This window comes from Hyperolius riggenbachi, chromosome 12 (assembly GCF_040937935.1).
Source record: "Hyperolius riggenbachi isolate aHypRig1 chromosome 12, aHypRig1.pri, whole genome shotgun sequence".
Taxonomy (NCBI): domain Eukaryota; kingdom Metazoa; phylum Chordata; class Amphibia; order Anura; family Hyperoliidae; genus Hyperolius; species Hyperolius riggenbachi.
This window is the reverse complement of record NC_090657.1, coordinates 161,764,475-161,779,029: the sequence shown is the minus strand read 5'-3', so window position 1 is coordinate 161,779,029 and position 14,555 is coordinate 161,764,475. Positions and strand designations below refer to the sequence as shown.

Below are 14,555 nucleotides of genomic sequence, written 5' to 3'. Positions count from 1 at the left end.
ACCATTACCAAGCTCATCGGAGCACAAGCTTCCAACCCCCGGCGTCTTTTTGCCACTTTCAACTCTCTGCTTAAACCAACCCTGTTTCCTCCCTCTCTGCCATAGATTTAGCCACCCACTTCACCAACAAAATTTTCTCCATCCGTCAGGAAATATCCAATCTTCAATCTTCACCTCCCACCCCCTCCCATCCAGCTCCTCCCCCACCCTATCCTCCCCTCCTTCACTCCTACTACCATTGAGGAAGTCAACCACCTATTGCAGACTTCCCATACCACTACCTCCACTCTTGACCCCATCCCTTCTGATTTACTCCAGCCTCACTTCATGGATTTGGCTCCAGTCCTCACTACCCTGTTTAACCTCTCCCTATCCACAGTCACCTGCTTCTCAAACTTCAAGCATGCCACTGTACTACTACTGCTCAAGAAACCCTCCCTCGACCCCCCACTACCCTCCAACTACCACACTATCTCCCTCCTTTCTTTTGCCTCAAATCTCTTTGAGCGTCTGGTTCACAAACGCCTGACCCAGTACCTCAATGCCAACTCACTGCTAGTCCCACTGCAATCTGGATTTTGGCCTGCCCACCCAACCGAAACAGCTCTCACCAAAGTGGTCAATGACCTTGCCAATCCATGGGAATTTACGACCTCGCCCTGACCTAGCTTTCATCCTAAATTTCCTACCGCTCTTTCACAACCTCCTTCAATGAGTCCTCATCCACCCCCAACCACCTTTCAGTGGGAGTCCCCCAAGGCTCGGTCCTTGGCCCCCTACTGTTCTCCCTATACATATCCTCCATTTGCAAGGTTATCGCCTCCTTGGGTTTTAACTATCATCTGTATGCAGATGAGACCCAGATCTACCTCCACACCCCTGACATATCCACCACTACCATGGACAAGGTCTCCTCCTCCCTTTCAGCCAACTCCTCCTGAATGTCCGCTAGGTTCCTGAAACTAAACCTAGACAAAACAGAATTTATGATCTTCCCACCCTGGCCATCCCTGAACCTCCCAGATGTACATGTCACTGTTAATCACACTACCATTCACCCTACCTCTCAAGCCCGCTGTCTGGGTGTCACCCTGGACTCCACACTCTCCTTCACTCCCCACATCCAAAACCTCACAAAGTCCTGAAACTTCCACCTTCGTAACATCTGCAAGATCCGCCCTCATAATTTCTCACCTTGACTACTGCAATGCCCTTCTGCCTGGTCTCCCTATGACCCAAATAGCCCCGCTGCAGTCCATCATGAATGCGGCAGCCAGAATTATCCACTCCTCCCATCGCTACACCACGGCGGCTCCCCTCTGTGAATCCCTCCGCTGGCTCCCTATCCAGTCCAGAATCAGATTCAAGATACTGTGTCTGACCTACAAATCTGTCCACAAAACCTGTCCAACCTACATTTCAGATCTTAGTCAGAGGTACACACCTAGCCGCTCACTTCGCTCCTCCAATGAACTTCGCCTGACTGCCCCCCCCCCCCCCCCCCGCATCACCCAGTCATATGCAAGCCTCCAGGACTTCTCAAGAGTTGCTCCAACACTATGGAAGATCCTATCTCCACCCATTAGGGAAGCCCCCTCCTTCAACATCTTCAAGAAGGCCCTCAAAACTCACCTTTTCACTCTGGCCTACCCCATCTCACAAGTGCTCTAAACCCGCAGCTGAACTCTGGTCCCCTACCTTTCGTGTCCCTACCTCTCCCTCTAGATTGTAAGCCTTCGGGCAGGGTCCTCCTTCTTTTGTGTCCTACCTGATCATGCACTTTCATTACTGTGCACCCATGCTATGCATTTGAGTGAGACTAACTTGCCTAATCTCCATGCTCCCATCCAGTGACTGACTAAGCATTACCTTGTACACACTGTGCTACGTGATCTGGTTTTTCTTGTATTCCTGTATTGTCTTACTGCTGTATGTAACCTCTAAATATTGTCTGTAACCTTAACTAATGTCCAGCGCTGCGTAATATGTTGGCGCTTTATAAATACAGGGTGGGCCATTTATATTGTGCCAGGATCTCTCCTGTAGCATGTTCTGTCGCTTGCAGTGGAGCAGCAACTGGGCAGTTCGGACTTGTCTGCTTGCATTCGGTTGTGCATTCGCAATGAGTCGCATTGTCATTTGCGATCTCTCTGCAGTTTGGGGCAGATGTGACGTTTCAGGAAGAGAAGCCCGACACTCGGGCCTAGTGTCGCCGGGAGCTGCCAGGGAGCCATTTCTGACCAGGCCCTGGGTGAAGAGCCAGATGGACGCCGTGGGACCTCCCGACCTACACTGGGCAGTAGAAAGCCCCAGGTGAGTACCGATTTCGTTTTTATTTTGAGCACGGAGTCCCTTTAAGGAGATTTCTGAGGAAACTTATTCTGGTGCCGTGGACTGGTTCGACAGTGGGTACTGTGTTGGAAAGGACAGTTCCGGTGGGCATTGCATTAAAAGGTTTGGCATTTTTGGACAGTCCCTGGAAGGTGGTGGGTATCGCTCGGAGAGTTTCGGGGGGCTTTTTCCTGAAAATCACAGTTCTGATAGGTATCACACTGGGGCTTGTAGTACTGATGGGCATGGTTCTGGAGGTTCTGGTTCTGATTGATTCGGTCTTGGTGTGACTGATTCTGGAATTTGGTCTTGTCGGGCTGTCCCGACCTCCATGAGTTATCAGTCAGATCAGTTTGCTGGATTTTCTGCATCTGATTTTCTGGTTTGGGTAGTTCAGAAGAATTATGCCAGCTTCTATAGGCGTCTGGAAGCCGCCTTTAACCACTTCAGCCTTCAGTCATTTTCACTTTATGCATCCAAGCAATGTTCACCTCCCATTCATTAGCCTATAACTTTATCACTACTTATCACAATGAACTGATTTATGTCTCGTTTTTTCCGCCACCAATTAGGCTTTCTTTGGAGGGTACATTTTGCTAAGAGCCACTTTACTGTAAATGCATTTTAACAGGAAGAATAAGGAAAAAAACGGAAAAAAATGCTTTATTTCTCAGTTTTCGGCCATTATAGTTTTAAAATAATACATGCCTCCACAATTAAAACTCACGTATTGTATGTGCCCATTTCTCCCGGTTATTACACCGTTTAAATTATGTCCCTATCACAATGTATGGCGACAATATTTTACTTGGAAATAAAAGTGCATTTTCTCCGTTTTGCATCCATCACTATTTACAAGCTTATAATTAAAAAAAATAGAAATATTTAATGTTTACATAGATATTTAAAAAGTTTAGACCCTTAGGTAAATATTTATGTGTTTTTTTTTGTTAATTGTAATGTTTTTTTTTATTATTAAACATTTTATGTGGGTATTTTTGGGAGGGTGGGATGCAAATCAATTTTTTTTGTACATATTGGTCTATTTTTTAATTTTTTTTTGCATTTCCATGCAGTTAGCTTTTTGGCCACAAGATGGCAGCCATGAGTTTGTTTACAATGACGTCACTCTAAGCATAACACGGACACTTAGAGTGACGTCGGGGGAAATAGGAACAGAAAAACCTCAGCTTCCGTGCGAAGCTGACAGTTTTTCTCGGGGGGAGAGCAATCAGTGATCGGGCACCATAGCCCGATTCACTGATTGCCTGGCTAGCGAACCGCGGGCCGGGAGTGCGCGTGCACGCGCGCGATCGGCCGCGGGGGTGCGCGGCAGCGCACATGGCCTCCTGGGCGTAGCTAGTACGTCCAGGAGGCCAAAGTAGTTAAAGGAGGGGGGTACTGTTAGGATCTCTCCTGTAGCATGTTCTGTCGCTTGCAGTGGAGCTGCAACTGGGCAGTTCTTACTTGTCTGCTTGCATTCGGTTGTGCATTCGCAATGTGTCTCATTGTTACTTGCGATCGCTCTGCAGTTCGGGGCAACTTAGGATGCTGTCATCATTCCACCTATTGCTTGCTGCAGCTGAGCTGCGGCCGGATAGCCCTGTATTTCCTGCATGCATGTTATTACATAATACTGCATGTATTTCTTATGAAGGTCCTTTGCATTCACAGTCAGCCAGCAGATCAACTCAGGATTCAGTGATTACCATTCAGCTGTGTTGGAGTTTGCATGCCTGCACTCACTGGCTGAGGTCCACATAAAAGTCTGCCTCTTATTTTAGACCCCGTCCGCCATAGCGGTCAGTACGCTGGTCTGCTGGGCACTTTGTCACTCTGTTATAGATCTGTTAATGTAGTTCAATGCGACCTTATTACTTGTGCTTCAGCTAGTTTCTTGATAAATATATATGCAGACTGCTAATATATATTTATCCGTTAGTTGAGCCGTTTGTTATTTTTCTTATTATTGTGTATTGCCTAGTTCCATGCTTGATGGACGTTCGCTGTATTCGCGGTGGGTCAGTGAAGTCCATTATCCTGATAGCTTTGATTCTGCCACCACCACGTTGGTGACTGGTAGCATTCCTGCTATCCTAGTTTCTGGGAACATAACTATAGGTTGCGGTTGCTATTAGTTACGTACTTTCTGTAGTCTTGCCTGTGTGGATGCTTGCTGGTGACTGTTGTTAGCCTGCTTGCTCTGCTTCTGTGGACGTGACTGTGAGCTGCGGTTGCTAATAGTTACGCTCCAATCTATAGTCCTGTCTTGTACCTGTCTGAATGCTTGCTATCGGCAGCACAGTGCGAACTAAGGCAGCGCAACATCGCACTGCGCTCCGATTGTGTCTTATTTGCAGCGATATTGGAAGCCCAGAGCTGCAGTTGCTCTGGGCAACCTGTGTAGCCTCTTCCACTATTCAGCTACCAGCCTTGTTGCTCTGGGTGGTCAAAGTATAACCCCCAGGCATTACATATGGATACACCTTATCTATGGATACACCCCATATACCACACCATACCATAAATTTTTTGTTCCAACAGTCTTGGAGGGATCTATCCAATGTGGGTTAGTGTCAGACCAATAGCGGTGGTTTTGTTTGTTAACTTCACCATTCACATAAAATGGTGTATCCATATAAATGGCCATATTAAGGTGTATCCATATAAATGGCCCACCTTGTACAAGAAATAAATAATAAATGCTTTAGATCCAAGTGTGGCTACACGTTATGGGTGTGCAGATCCCGATAGCCACACTTGTTTTATGAGCCTTGTAAGATGGGCCCCCAGGCTGAGAAGAAAAAGCAAAGGAAGGGTTATGAACACTAAGGGGCCCCATGATGCTGGGGGGCCCCATGATTTGTAGCTACGCCCCTGAGTTGGGGTCGTCTGTCGGTCATCATGAAATGAAATGCTGCTAGTGCCACACACCCGACAAGGTCTCTCTAGCATGCTAGATTAATTGTCTTGATCAATTTCGACCACAAATCGATGAAAATGACTATCGGGCAGCCATGTTGTGGTATCGATCTCTGCCAGGTTTGACCATCATGATTGAATCGGACAGATGTTGATATATGGGCACCTTTAGTGTCTGTGAATGTACTTACTAGAGCTTGAGGAAAGAGCAGCAAGGCAGATCAGTGGTTTTCACAAACACTGTGAGGGCTTTGACAAACTTTAATGAGCATTAGGTGTTTGTGAGACAGGCCCTGCCATTGTGTTCCTACCAGGAAATGCTAAATGAAAGGCTCCGCCCACCGTGCACACAATCAAGTCACAGTATTGTATACATAATAAAATACCAACACAAACATTACTTCAGATGCATTAAATGTAATCCTTTCGCAAAGACCAGAAGATCACAACAGCAAAGCTGCAGACATTTCCAGGATGCCTGAAACTGGCCATACACGGATTGATTTTTTTTATTGAATTCTGCTGCTGCAACCCCAGACCCCTCCACGATCCAAATCAATTGTAAAGAAACATGGCGGTCACTTTCTCCCTATAGAAGAACTCTGTGGTACAGTTGGAGACAGAAGCAGAAACCCTTATCCGCTAAAGCCAGGACGGTATAAGCCTTGCCTCAATGTCTATTACAGTGGCTTGCAAAAGTATTCGGCCCCCTTGAAGTTTTCCACATTTTGTCACATTACTGCCACAAACATGAATCAATTTTATTGGAATTCCACCTGAAAGACCAATACAAAGTGGTGTACACGTGAGAAGTGGAACAAAAATCATACATGATTCCAAACAGTTTTTACAAATAAATAACTGCAAAGTGGGGTGTGCATAATTATTCAGCCCCCTGAGTCAATACTTTGTAGAACCACCTATTGCTGCAATTACAGCTGCCAGTCTTTTAGGGTATGTCTCTACTAGCTTTGCACATCTAGAGACTGAAATCCTTGCCCATTCTTCTTTGCAAAACAACTCAAGCTCAGTCAGATTAGATGGACAGCGTTTGTGAACAGCAGTTTTCAGATCTTGCCACAGATTCTCGATTGGATTTAGATCTGGACGTTGACTGGGTCATTCTAACACATGGATATGTTTTGTTTTAAACCATTCCATTGTTGCCCTGGCTTTATGTTTAGGGTCGTTGTCCTGTTGGAAGGTGAACCTCCGCCCCAGTCTCAAGTCTTTTGCAGACTCCAAGAGGTTTTCTTCCAAGATCGCCCTGTATTTGGCTCCATCCATTTTCCCATTAACTCTGACCAGCTTCCCTGTCCCTACTGAAGAGAAGCACTCCCAGAGCATGATGCTGCCACCACCATAATTTAAAAGTGGGGATGGTGTGTTCAGAGTGATGTGCAGTGTTAGTTTTCCGCTACACATAGCGTTTTGCATTTTGGCCAAAAAGTTCCATTTTGGTCTCATCTGACCAGAGCACCTTTTTCCACATGGTTGCTGTGTCCCCCACATGGCTTGTGGCAAACTGCAAACGGGACTTCTTATGCTTTCTGTTAACAATGCCTTTCTTCTTGCCACTCTTCCATAAAGGCCAACTTTGTACAGTGCATGACTAATAGTTGTCCTATGGACAGAGTCTCCCACCCGAGCTGTATATCTCTGCAGCTTGTCCAGAGTCACCATGGGCCTCTTGATTGCATTTCTGATCAGCGCTCTCCTTGTTGGGCCTGTGAGTTTAGGCGGACGGCCTTGTCTTGGTAGGTTTACAGTTGTGCCATACTCCTTCCATTTCTGAATGATCGCTTGAACAGTGTTCCGTGGGATGTTCAAGGCTTTGGAAATATTTTTGTAGAGTAAACCTGCTTTACATTTCTCAATAACTTTGTCCCTGATCTGTCTGGTGTGTTCTTTGGACTTAATGGTGTTGTTGCTCCCAATACTCTCTTAGACAACCTCTGAGGCCGTCATAGAGCAGCCATATTTGTATTGACATTAGATTACACACAGGTGCACTCTATTTAGTCATTAGCACTCATCAGGCAATGTCTACGGGCAACTGACTGCACTCAGACCAAAGGGGCACCCCACTTTGCAGTTATTTATTTGTAAAAATGTTTGGAATCATGTATGGTTTTCATTCCACTTCTCAAGTGTACACCACTTTGTATTGGTCTTTCACGTGGAATTCCAATAAAATTGATTTATGTTTGTGGCAGTAATGTGACAAAATGTGGAAAACTTCAAGGGGGCCGAATACTTTTGCAAGCCACTGTATATATCCCCGCCCTATGTCTACTATATAGCCCCGCCACCATGTCTACTATACAGCCCAGGCTCCCATGTCAACTATACAGCCACACGTCCATGTCTACTGTACAGCCCGCCTCCATATACAGCCCAGCCTCCTTTTTGACTATACAGCCCAGCTTCCATATCAACTATACAGCCACACGTCCATGTCTACTATACAGCTCCGCCTCCATGTCTACTATACAGCCCCGCCTCCATGTCTACTATACAGCCCCATCTTCATGTCTATTGTTCTGCATTGTCATAGGGACAGCATCATTCTTTACCAATAGCAGGTGGCAGAGAGCAGCGACAGACCTTAACAAAGATTCCTTCAAAGTTTTAAAGGAATCAGAGATTGTGGGTAACAACGGATACATTCACTTTTCTTTATAAGTGTGTCAGGCCTGGTTTAAGTAAAGAATGTATGTGGGGCCTCATAGTTCTCAGTACTGCCCTGACAGTAAAGTTGTTATGACCTGTGCAATCCTGTGCAAGACTTGGAGCCCTCTAAGGAGTTGAGTACCCTAGGCAGTTACTTAGTGTTCTCTTATAGAAGCACCAACCCTAAAGTGTTCTTACAATAACAAACTATAACATAGTTTACAGAGTTTATAATGATTTTTTTGTGAGATGTTTTCCTTACACGAGTCGTGTGTCATTCTCGTCTCCTTTGTGCTACATGTAATTACTCAGATAACTTCATTACATGGAACACCGCCGTGACATCGGAGAGAGGTGACACTTCAGTAGCCAATGAGATAAGAGGGAAGGAAGGATGGTGAAAGAACAGGCTGGGCACAGGGCTTCTGCCATGTCACAACGTCTCTGGAAAACAAAGGCAGCCCTGCATATTGTTATAGTTTTATTATAAAAACCAAAGGCTGCTTTCATATGTAATCCTCTCCCCCTGGGCAATAGGAAAGCAGTGATATGTAGTATGTGCATAGTCACAAGCTCATTATATTGAGATTATATAGCAGAGAATGGCCTGGTGGATGCCCTGACACACTTACCTGCCCACACCCTATCTTGGAGGAACCGGTCCCATATACTAGATGTCAGGGAAACAGCAAGATATGTTGTGTATACTACAGGACCGAGATGTCACTTTACCAACAAAGATCAGGATAGTTAAAGGGTACCTGTGAGATTTAAAAGGGGCCTTATGGGATACTCACTTCGGGAGGGGGAAGCCCCTGGATCCTAAAGAGACTTCCCCCTCCTTCTCCAGTCTTGTTCCAGAGGTAGGGCCCCCAAAAGTTCACTTGTCGATGCACATCGGCACCTCCTGCACAGTAGCATAGACCTGATACTGCCTGGCTATTGTCGAAAGAAAGACGACCTGGATGGTACTAGCGTGCATGCGCAGGGAGACACTCTAGAAGGGTTGGCACAACTACCGTATATTCCGGCGTATAAGGCGACCCGGCGTATAAGACGACCCCCCAACTTTTCCTGTTAAAATAAAGAATTTGGCATATGCTCGCCGTATAAGACTACCCCTTTTCACAACATGCCTCCTCCATCCTCCTGGCCCACCCCTGTATACACCTTTGGATATTACTGCGTGCCGCAGTCATCCAGGGGAGGGAAAAGAGATCAGGGTGTGATTTTTTTTTTAAGAGCGGGGTGTCAGTATTGTGGCAGGCAGAGCAGAGCTTACCGGGTGCAGCAGCCTTGAAAGGTCCGCTCGTGTCCTCGGTCCTTCTATGTCCTCCACTGTCCCCCGCATCATTTATGTCCACGTCCCCTGTGTTTGAAAATTCAAAGCTGCAATATAATAGCATCTTGCGAGCAGCTGCTCGCATGGATAATACGGCAGCTTCCTGATTCCTGGTCACCTGACTGGTGACGTGCATAGGAAGAGGAAGACACTGAATTGTGGAGCGCACGTCACCAGTCAGGTGACCCGGAATCGGGAAGCTGCCGTATTATCCATGCGAGCAGCTGCTCGCAAGATGCTATTATATTGCAGCTTTGAATTTTCAAACACAGGGGACGTGGACATAAATGATGCGGGGGACAGTGGAGGACATAGAAGGACCGAGGACACGAGCGGACCTTTCTGCCAAGGCTGCTGCACCCTTTAAGCTCTGCCTGCCACAATACTAACACCCCGCACCTGACACCCGGCGTATAAGACGACCCCCCACTTTGCAGAAGATTTTCAGGGTTCAAAAAGTCGTCTTATACGCCGGAATATACGGTACTAACATTGCAAAAACTAAAATCTCATCCTCCAGGGGATCTTCCAACCCTAGTTCACGCCTTCATCCCATCATGGCTAGACTACTACAATGCCCTCTATGCAGGCCTTCCAAATAAAGACCTACACCGCCTGCAGCTAGTACAGAATGCTGCTGCCAGATTTCTAACAAAACAACCTCGCCACTGTCATATTACACTGATACTTCGTTCACTGCACTGGCTACCTGTAAATTGGAGAATACTCTTCAAGATTCGACTGTTAACATTCAAATCCCTACACAGTTTGAGCTCTGGATACATGAAGGACTTGCTGAAACGGCACCACACCTCTCACAACCTCAGATCAGCAGGATCCATAAACCTGATCACTCCCAGAGTGCACCTCAAAACCTGGAGCCAGAGCTTTCTGACATGCTGCTTCTACCCTTTGGAATCCCCTACCACCTGTGGTACGCGTACCCCAGGGGGTATTTCTGATGGTACTTGTGCTTGATATACTTAATCAAGAATAACAAATTTAGCTATTCATACCAACACAACCATTAATCACACACATACTCAGATCTCTATTGGCACGGCGGGGGGTGCTATTGAAACGGCCAATAATTACCGTTTCAGATGACGGTCGTAATGTGTGTACAGTGGCCATCGATCATATTCCACTAATGAACTAAACAGACATTTATTCAAGTTTGTTTATGATTATCATTTTTTTTTAATTTTCAACACTTTAACAGGTTCTTGTACCACCTACCCCCACATACTCCCTGGAGTGATTTCAGAACCTTCTGTAAACCTACACTTGGGTGCAAAAAGAGATACCTAGCTAAAGAGTGGGAAGCCTCAGGATGCTATTGAGGGTTCACTCGGCTTTCTGCAGCCCTCCCTTTCTGAGTGCAGCCCCCCTGCACATCGGGGCCACGCTCTTCTTCTGTGATGAGCAACGCTCAGTGAGGGGGACACAGAACGGCGAGGGAAGTCGCAATAGGATCCTGAGGCAGAAGCAAGAAATGCAAAAATGTTTATCGGCGCTGCAGGCACCCAAATTATTGCTCAATACTGTGATTTCAATGGGCTCTTATGGCGGTGCCAGTAAAATTACATTTTTGTTTTTTAGGTTAACCTGCTGAGCGTTCTGGACGAGCTGAGCTCGTCCAGAGATGCCGGAGGGTGCCGCTCAGGCCCTGCTGGGCCGATTTAAACGAAATAAAAAGGAGCACACGCAGCCGGCACTTTGCCAGCCGCGTGTGCTACCTGATCGCCGCCGTGCAGCGGCGAAAGAGGGTCCCCCCAGCCGCCCGAGCCCAGCACAGCCGGACCAAACAGTTCCGGCAAGCGCTAAGGGCTGGACCGGAGGCGGCTGACGTCAGGACATCGGCTGACGTCCATGACGTCACTCCGCTCGTCGCCATGGGCTCATCGCGGCCCTTCTTGTTACTTCTGATCGCCGGAGGCGATCAGAAGTGCGGATTAGGAGCGCCCTCTAGTGGGCTTTTATGCAGCCAACTTTCAGTTGGCTGCATGAAATAGTTTTTTTTTAATTAAAAAAAAAAAACACGTCCGGTCGCCAGCCTGGCGATCTTAATAGAACGCCAGGCAGGTTAAGATTAAGGTGTGCAAGGGGTGTGTTTAGTTAGGGTGAGGCATCAGGTAGGGTATCTGTGCGTGGGGGTGGTTAGGGTTAGGCGTCAGGTAGGGTATCTCTGTGTGTGTGTGTGTGGGAGGAGGGTTTGGTTAGGTGTCAGGTAGGGTGGTGGCTAGGGTTAGGCTTCAGGTAGGGTGTCTGTGCGGAGGGGGGAATGTGGATAGGGTTAGGCAGAGTGTCTGTGCGGGGGGTGTTTAGGTTTCAGCTAGGGCGTCCGTGCAGAGGTAGGGTGTCTGTGTGTGGGGGAGGTTTAGGTGTGAGGTAGGGTGTGTGTGGGGTCAGGTAGGATGTTTGTGTGGGGGAGGGTGGTTAGGCGTCAGGTACGGCGTCTATGCGGGGGGGGGGGGGGTGCTAGGTGTCAGGTAGGCTGTGTGTGTGTCAGTGTGGGGGTGTTAGGGGACGGATAAGGTATTTGTGTGTGTGTGTGGGGCGGGTCAGGAGTCAGCTAGGGTGTCCGTGTGGATGTAGGGTGTTGGGGGGAGTGTAAGGGGTCAGGTAGGGTGTTTGGGTGTGGTGGGGTGGTTAGGCATCTGGTAGAGTGTCTGTGTATGGGGGGGGGGGTTAGGTGTCAGGAAGGGTGTTTGTGTGGAGGGGAGGGTTAGGCGCCAGGTAGGGTGTTATGTGCAGGGCAGATAATTAGGTGTCAGGGGAGGATGCTGTGGATTGGTATTTAACCTCTTCCCCTCCCCCGGGATGAATATCTACGTCCCTGCTTTACCTTGCAGGGACGTAGAAACTCCTCCATTGCTGCTGCGCACCTCCCGCTCACCTCCCCCCCCTTTTTTGTAAAATAAAAACAATACTAATAACATACCAACAAATACATAAATAGTTACCTTAGGGACTGAACTTTTTTAATATGTATGTCAAGAGGGTATATTACTGTTACTTTATAAATGATGAGCTTGTAATTAGTAATGGACGCAAAACTGAAAGAATGCACATTTATTTCCATATAAAATATTGGTGCCATACATTGTACTAGGGAAACATTTTAAAAGTTGCAATAACCGGGACAAATGGGGAAATAAAATGTGTGGGTTTAATTTACGGTAGCATGTATTATTTTAAAACTATAATGGCTGATAACCGAGAAATAATTATTTTTTTCCCTTTTGTTTCCTGTTAAAACCCAGTTGGAATAAAATAATTCTTAGCAAAAAGTACCCCCCAAAAAAGCCTTATTGGTGGTGAAAAAAACAAGATATAGATTGTTTCGTTGTGGTAAGTAGTAATAAAGTTATAGGTGAGTGAATGGAAGGAGAGCTATTGCTCTGGTGTTTAAAGGGAACCTAAACTGAGAGGAATATGGATGTTTCCTTTTAAACAATACCAGTTGCCTGGCTTCCTTTTGATCTCTTTGGTTGTAGCAGTGGCTGAATCACAGACCTGAAACAAGCATGCAGCTAATCCAGTCTGACTTCAGTCAGAGAACCTGCTCTGCATGCCTGTTGAGGAAAAATCCATATCCTTCTCAGTTTAGGTTCCCTTTAAGGGGAAAAACCCTTGGAGGTGAAGTGGTTAATACCGATATTTTATGCTCCTTCTCTACACTATAATAGTAGAATATTGGAAAATTGTCTGATATTCTACTTTCCTGGGTGCCCAAGTTTCCAGGCACGCTTCTATTATCTATGCTCCTGAGGCTCCCCTCTCTTAGTATCTCTTTTTGAACCAGAGCTTGGGCTCAGGTACACTTCAAAATATTCTAGAATGTACAGTATATTGTAATTCAGTGTCTTACTGCCATCTAGTGGAAGCTACTTGAATTACTCCCAGTCTTCAGGACTTCCGCAGTAGCATTCAGCAGTAGAGACTAGAGAAGGTCAATGAGACGCAAATACTGTAATTCTGAGTAGATGCAGATAAACACTGGCATGGATATGGCCCTCCAGGACTGGAGTTTTAAATCTATGCAGTAAAGAAAACACTACACTGGCGTAACAATAGGGGATGCAGCCCCTGCACCACGGTGAGGGGGGGGGGGGGGATAGATGTGGAGGTGCCTCTGGGGCCCGCTTAGGGCCGTTTTTGTGGGGGCAGGGGGAGTTGCAGCATGAGGGGAAAGCATGGCCATACATCAGCAGGGAGGAGGGAAAGCCCCCCCCCCCCTCACCTCGGGCTCTCCCCTCACCGCGCTCCCCTCCTGCATCAATCAGTGGCAGCAGAGGGCGGGCAGGAACAAATACCTCCATCCACGCGCCAGATGTCCCGGTCTCTAAGTGTCTGACGCTACTTCCTGGTTAAACAGGAAGTAGCATGAGGCACTTAGAGATGGACCTCCGCAGCGGTTGTTACACATATGTATTAGGTCAAATGGTTTGCTTGAAAAGTGTTGAAAGACAAGGCAAAACAATAGGTAAGGAAAGATAATCCCTATGTTTTGTGAATACACCCGTATATGTGGTACATATGTCTGCTTAGGTTTCCTCTGGGTGCTGTGCTTTCCTCCTATATTCCCAACCATTCCTTTCATATTAAGAACTATCTATATCAAGTACTAAATTATACTCTGCCAGCTGACTCTCGCAGTACACATGAACGGAGATTGTAATGTGTGTGCCTAAAAATCGTTGTCTTGTGTAAAGCTATGGGCACACATTATTAAATGGTTTGAAACGAACAATAAACAACTGATGAATGATACATTGTTGAAATATCATTATGAAATTTGCACTGGACGACCACAAAAGACAATGGATGATTCTCAGTCACGCCTGACCATTCCAACTTTTCGGACACTTTTGGAAGTCAATTAACGTTAGTTGTTTAAGGAAAAAGGTATGCGGGCGTTGATGATCGATTGCTCCATAGAAAAACCTTCATGCTTGGCTGGCGACATACCTCTGGATCTTTAGATCCCATCGTTAGACTGCTGTTGATTTCAAACTTGCCATGTTGTCATCATTTGTCACATTGTTGTCTGGGATCATTTGTCTCCTTACGATGGTCACGTGTGTACACTTAAAGAGGAATAGTTCATCAAATTAACAAAATAAATACTTTTTTTTTTTTTTTTACAATATTCATTTATAAATGATTTAGTCAGTGTTTGCCCATTGTAAAATCTTTTCTCTCCCCGATTTACATTCTGACAGTCCGCTCCGGCCCACGTGGCGGTGATTGACAGCGCCGCTCACGCAGGCGCAGTAGAGAG

At 46.5% G+C, this 14,555-nt stretch overlaps 3 protein-coding genes across 4 annotated transcripts in view; all 3 read right to left on the bottom strand.

The window, feature by feature from the left end:
- RBBP8NL (RBBP8 N-terminal like) overlaps nt 1-14,324 on the bottom strand; it is a 105,454-nt gene extending 91,130 nt beyond the window's left edge. The window contains exon 1 of the mRNA XM_068262890.1: nt 14,243-14,324. The gene's annotated coding sequence lies outside the window, so the exon portion shown is untranslated. The remainder of the gene's footprint in view (nt 1-14,242) is intronic.
- Nucleotides 1-14,555, bottom strand: part of LOC137541564 (small ribosomal subunit protein eS21-like) — a 235,382-nt gene that overhangs the window by 219,237 nt on the left and 1,590 nt on the right. The window contains exon 1 of one of the 2 annotated variants that reach the window (XM_068262933.1): nt 1,449-1,460. The exons of the other annotated variant lie outside the window; for it this stretch is intronic. The gene's annotated coding sequence lies outside the window, so the exon portion shown is untranslated. Of the gene's footprint in view, nt 1-1,448; nt 1,461-14,555 lie in introns of those variants that run through there. 2 annotated transcript variants of the gene reach the window in all.
- GATA5 (GATA binding protein 5) overlaps nt 14,273-14,555 on the bottom strand; it is a 2,064,317-nt gene continuing 2,064,034 nt past the window's right edge. The window contains exon 30 of the transcript XR_011025213.1: nt 14,273-14,361. The gene's annotated coding sequence lies outside the window, so the exon portion shown is untranslated. The remainder of the gene's footprint in view (nt 14,362-14,555) is intronic.